We start from the raw sequence: 6026 nt of genomic DNA, 5'->3' as shown, positions 1-6026 counted from the left end.
AAGTACTTGGATCAAAACCAGGAGGCAGATTTCCACTTGGGATTGGCTCTATCTGCAGAATAGAAAAGTGAAGAATTAAAAAGAGGGGAAAAGAAGAAACGATGTGCAAAAAAGTCAGCTCCCACTCAACTCAATTCTAAAAGCCTCCATATCCATGAAAAAGGATGAGTTTTTGAAGAAATCCAATAGTCAACCTAAAATAACAAACAAGATGCTAACTACAACCATCACTAGTGTGAGCATCACCTCTCCTACTTTGAAAACACTTTCCACTTGAAAAGACAACAGACTTCTTTGCTTTTACTATTATCACATTTTCCCCCTTCATTTTTTTAGTGCCGACCGGAAAAAAATTATTTCAGCCTCATCTAAATAAGACAAACTTCAGCAGAACAATAGACTGCAGATCAGACCATATTCAAAGGTAATGCAGTCCAAAGTTCCTTGATCTCCCTCCTCCAAAGTGAAAAATAAATCTATATCTTTCTGCATGATTCAAACGGAAAGGACTATTGGACATGTAACTCAGAAAGAATACAAATACATTGAAAGCACTATAGACTTTATAAATTAGCTTCATGTTGTTAAATTGCAACACTATAAACCTAAACATTCCCAGAATGAAATGCGGGAATCACTCCTTAAACTCCAATACTCAAACAAGAGACAGAGAGATGGCAACTAAACATTATCCAAACACAATCATTTCTCAACATTTGCAAAACAAAATGAAGATTAAGATTAGCAGTAAACTAAATAAAACCAAAGAAGTGAGAACTACAAGTAAATGAGAAAGAAAACAAAATAGAGAACCTAGTAGCTTTCCCATTGAACTTCGTATAAGAGAAATAACAACATTTGAACTTCAAGCAAATGAAAATGTAAAATATTCAGAATCAAAACAATCTTTTATCAAAATTCAAACAAAAAACAATTAGCTTAACTCTATACAAGAAGCATGTTAAAGTCATAAGTTTTCTCATTTTTGGAAACCAAATCTAGAAACGTCTCCCACCAAAAATCAAGAAAATAACTTTTGTTTTTGAAAATCACATTCAAATCGCCGCTTAAATGTTCAGATCAAAGAAAATACAAAAAGAAGCCATTTTTCCTTTGAATTAAGATCAAAGACGAAGAGAAAAATCAAAGAAAATACAAAAAAAAAGATAGAGCATATAACCTGAAAATAGTCGCCGATTAAGTGAAGAAGCACTTGCCAAAACAATTGGGCTGGAGATCTGAGACGGTGGAGTCGGCGAAAGATGCCAAGATGAAAGTGAAACAAGAGCCGGTGGAGGTGACTTTGCTGGCAGCTTCTGTTTGATGTTGGGAGGGAGCGGGTGGAGGTGGCTTTTGGGTTGGGAAGGTAAAATAGAACTGTAATAGCTAAACGGTGCTTTGGGAAGGGAATAGAAATCCCCCAGATAGCAGCCAATTTTGGGAATACACCCGTAATGGAATAAGCCCGTAATAGGGCATTCCATTGAACCAAACATATGATTAGTTGGGCCTATGGAATAGGGTTGTAATGGCTACCCAACCAAACATGTTCTAAGGCTTAGGTGCAATTTTATATTGATGAGGTGTATTAATAAATTGAAAATAATTCCAACGTGGAATTAAAGAATCAAAGAATAATTTCTAACCTTAACCCCTATAATGAAAAATTCTTGAATTAAAGAATCAACCCTCAAACTAAAAAGAATCAAACTTATTATTTATTTGTTTACCTTGGCTTTTTTTTTCCAAATATATTAGTGATTTAATTAGCAGAAGTGTTGGATTAATTAGCGAAATAGATGAATTTGAAGTTGGTACCTCTAAGGATCCCCAAGGTGTCGACTTTACTGTTCCATGTTCTTTTAATTTTTTTCTTCCACATAGCAGCAGCAACAGGCCTGTGAAAAGATGTAGCAAAGAAAATAAATGCAAAACCGTGGCAGCTTTCATACATGAAAAAATGTAGGAAAGAAAAGAAAAGAGGAAAATGTAGTGATGCAGTATTTTGTTTGCCTGTAGCAGTTGAAAGAAATAATAAACGTGTAAACAAGCATGCATGAAAAAAAGCAAAAAAAGTATACTAGCATCCAGAAGTAAAGAAATTATTGAAAGATGCAAAGGTAAATAATTGAGTTAGGTATGTATGGGTTAATTATTATTTTTTAATAATAGTTTTAAATATTATGCAATTTAGTCTTTTTAGTTTTGTGCATCTAAATGAACAATCACTTTTCTCTTATTTTCTATCAAAATTCTCTCAATTTCTCCCAACATCTTTTTCTTCTCCCATTTTCTCTCAACATATTTTTCTTCTCTCATTTTCTTTCTAACACAATATATTTGAAACAAATTCTCTACAATTCCATCGCTAACATGTTATTTAAAAAAAAAATTTGTTGATAATTGTGGAATTTAGAGATTAGTTGAATGTTTATTGCTATATTTAATATTTTTATTATTTTAGATGTTAGTATCTTACTAGTCCTGTCCATGGGTCGGGTGATCTGGCCCAGCCCGAAGGCCTGCTCGAAAAGTGGGAGGGTTTGGGTAAAAATATATGCCCACAAATGGGCTTGGGTAAAAAAAAGGCCCATTTAAAAATTAGGTCGGGCCTCGGGTAAAATTTTTTTGCCTGAGCCTAGCCCGGCCCGACTCGAATATGAAAAAAACCAGCTATTTTGTATTATTTTCTTGTTATTTTTTTCACTATTTTGCTACCATTTCCTAATTATGTTGCTACTATTTTTTTATTATTATTTAGATACTGTATAACTCTTGTTTTATTGTTAATTTTGTTACTATTTTTCACATTTGCTTGTTAAGTTAGTATACATATTTTTTTAATTTATTTTCAATTTGTTGTGAAACATTTATTTTAAATTTTTTAGTATTTTTGATGTATTATATTTTAAAAAAATATTATATAAAAAATTAATACGGGCGGGCCAGCCCATTTTTCGGGCTGGATCTGGGTCTAAATTTTTGTTGGGCCCGGTCCATGGACACCTCTATATCTGATTAGATTGTTGTGTTTTAGTATATTATTTACGTAAATGTTGATATATTGATAATTATTATTGTTAAATTGTTTTTATTTTTCATACTAAAGGGAAAATATTAGTATATTGACATACTATAATTTATTATTAGTTATATTGTTTGATTGAAGGTTGATATATTGATATATTTTATTAATTGTTTGTAGAATAGTTGGTTTATTGTATGTTTAAATGTTAAGATACTTTTAAGTTTTTGTACATTTTGTAATTTTATTTTTATAGTTAGTATTACTTTTGAGATCATTGTTAGTTTCAATAGTAGTATATTGGTATATTGATATTTATATATATTATTTTTAATTTTTAGAAAAACATATTGTTTATTACTAGTTTAAATATTATTATTTTTATGTATTATTTTCTTTGTTTTAAATTTATAGGGAGTTTTTTTTATTAAGTATTTGAAAAATTATTTGTATTTTAATTATAAATTTGGTTATAGATTTATGTTTATGGAATTGTAGATTAATATATATTTATATATATTGTCTGTTAACTGCTTGTAAAAGTATATAGTTTACTATAAATTAAATGCTAATATATTAATATATTATTTAAATTCTATTATTGTTAGAACCGTAAAACTCTAATACAAACTTAGAACCGTAAATTAGGATCTATCATGTCAAATTATTAAGAACAAATCAAGAACAAGACTAGATGTGAAAGTGTACCCGAATCCATCGAAATCTTGAGATCTTGAAATCTTGTGGTTTGATCTTTCAAATTAACACATAAGTAATTTAGAAAGTGACTCTCTCTTTTCTAAAGATAGAATGTCAAAAAAAGTTACATATGTGTAATTTAGGGGCCATAACTGATTTGCCATGATTTATCATGTTATTCAATTATTTTAGCATGTTCAATAGTAAAATCGAGTCATTTTAATGATAAATTATGTTTTTAGAGTTTAAGTAGTAAAAGTCCAAGTTTTAGTAGTTTTTATGGCTTTTATCAACCAATTAGGCCAACTTAAGCCTAATGAAGTTCTAACGAGTTGATGTAGTGGTACAGGAAACGACTTGAACCAATCAACAAGGGAGTTAGGGGACTATCTATAATGTCGCGACATGGAGACCATAAGTCGTGACATTGAAGCTGTACAAACAATTAGAAGAATTTTTTACCAACATCAACAAGGCAAGTAGACTGTGGACAAGATTGCAACACCCAACACTTGAAGTCGCAACATTCTCGATAGTAGCCAAAGATGGAAGTTGATCACAAGGCTATAGAAAAGTCACGACATTGAGAAGCAAAATTGCAACATCCAAGCTCTGCTTCAAAGACTTGAGTACATTGCTTGCAAAGTCGCAACATTAGATCTGTAATGTCACAACATTGACACTTGATGGACCTAAAATTTCCAAGGGTGTTTTCGTTCGCACAACCAACTTTAGCTTGTAATCGAAGGCAGAGTCGACCTGTTTAGATAAAAACCCATCAATGCTATAAATGTAACTTAAAAGCACCATTCTAGAGAGAGAGAACAAAGTTCAACAAATTCTATAAAGTAGATTAGTTTTAGGGTTAGGTTTTATTTTAGATTAACTTTGTACTATTTTCATTATTTTCTTTTCAGATTTTATTTTAGTTGTTAGATTGAATTTCTATTTTTTGATTAAACAGTGTATTCGACGAAGATTCAAGACTTTGCGAGCAGCCAGATTTATCAATAAAAATTTTCTCCACTCAATCTTATATTTGTCACACCCCAAGTCTGGCAGTATTGAGAATAAGGCGTAGAGTTGTAAAGTTCTCTATTTGGTGTAGTTTAATTCACCAATTAACAGTCTTCAAGCAGATTAGAGTTTAGTGTAAAGTATCCACTGTAAAAGTAATTAAGGATTTTGTTCTAGGTTATTCTACTATGTAAGAAAAGAATATGACAAACAAAGAGAGCCGAGTGAGATTGTCACTAAGGTTGTAGTATGCCAGTTACCTGAATATTGTGCTGAATGGGTTTTGTAAAGTGATCTGGTTACGAGCCAATTGGATTGACTGGTCAAATATCAATTGTTCAGGATTGTCATTTACGTTTTTCTCGGAACCTGTATGTCATTAAGAAGGATAATTTTAGAATTCAAGTGACACTTGCTAAGTTCTATTAAGTGGAAATTGGTTATATATGTGTGTGAGAAAGGTTCGTGAGGAGGTTTCTTATTCCCTCAATATTACTCTTTGATTTTTTTCTTAAATTTAAATGTTTTCTCTTCCTTATTGAGCTGGAAGTTAAGGTTCTTGATTTAATGTCTGGTAAGATATGAAGTCAGCCAAATAATGAAGTGAGAGCTAATACGGTAAGTGGTAGAAGGTGTATAAATACAAATCTAATATTATGAAAGTGTTCACCAATACAGAGATGAAACCCAATCTTTAAAGATGAGAAATTCAACTAGAGAGACTCCAAGGTATCTTGTCTCAGAGTTCACTAAGTTCTCTGGAACTTATAAGTGTTTTGTTTTGATTTCAGGTGTTACTGATTGATTGAGTGCGCTAGGAGGGACAAGCTAGGAATGCGCCATGAAAGCAACGAGCTGGATTATTATGCATACAAGGAATACCCTAGATGTAGGGTGTAAAGTACACTATGCCTTAAAGATTCTATTTTAACAATTTTTTGAGTTATAATGCTTTATGTTATTTTAAAGAGTCTATTAAATCCATTGAGTGTACTATTTATTTCTTTTGTATAGAAAAAAATTAATTAAAATCAAATAAGATATGTTGAAAGAATTATACGCCAACTATTTAAGAAATTAAGCTAAGTGTTTGTATGGGGTAACATTCGATATCCAGACTTGATGCATCGGGACAGGTTGAGGGTGTTACAATGTTTATATTTTCTTTTGACAATTATTTTATGAATTCCGCGTATATTGATGAAAATGAGTTTATGTTAATTGATTAATCGATTATTTGGTTGAGTTTTATTCGGATTTGATAGTGAATTGTTATTTGATTTTG

Source organism: Gossypium hirsutum, chromosome D02 (assembly GCF_007990345.1).
Source record: "Gossypium hirsutum isolate 1008001.06 chromosome D02, Gossypium_hirsutum_v2.1, whole genome shotgun sequence".
NCBI lineage: Eukaryota > Viridiplantae > Streptophyta > Magnoliopsida > Malvales > Malvaceae > Gossypium > Gossypium hirsutum.
Note: the sequence above shows the minus strand (reverse complement) of the source record.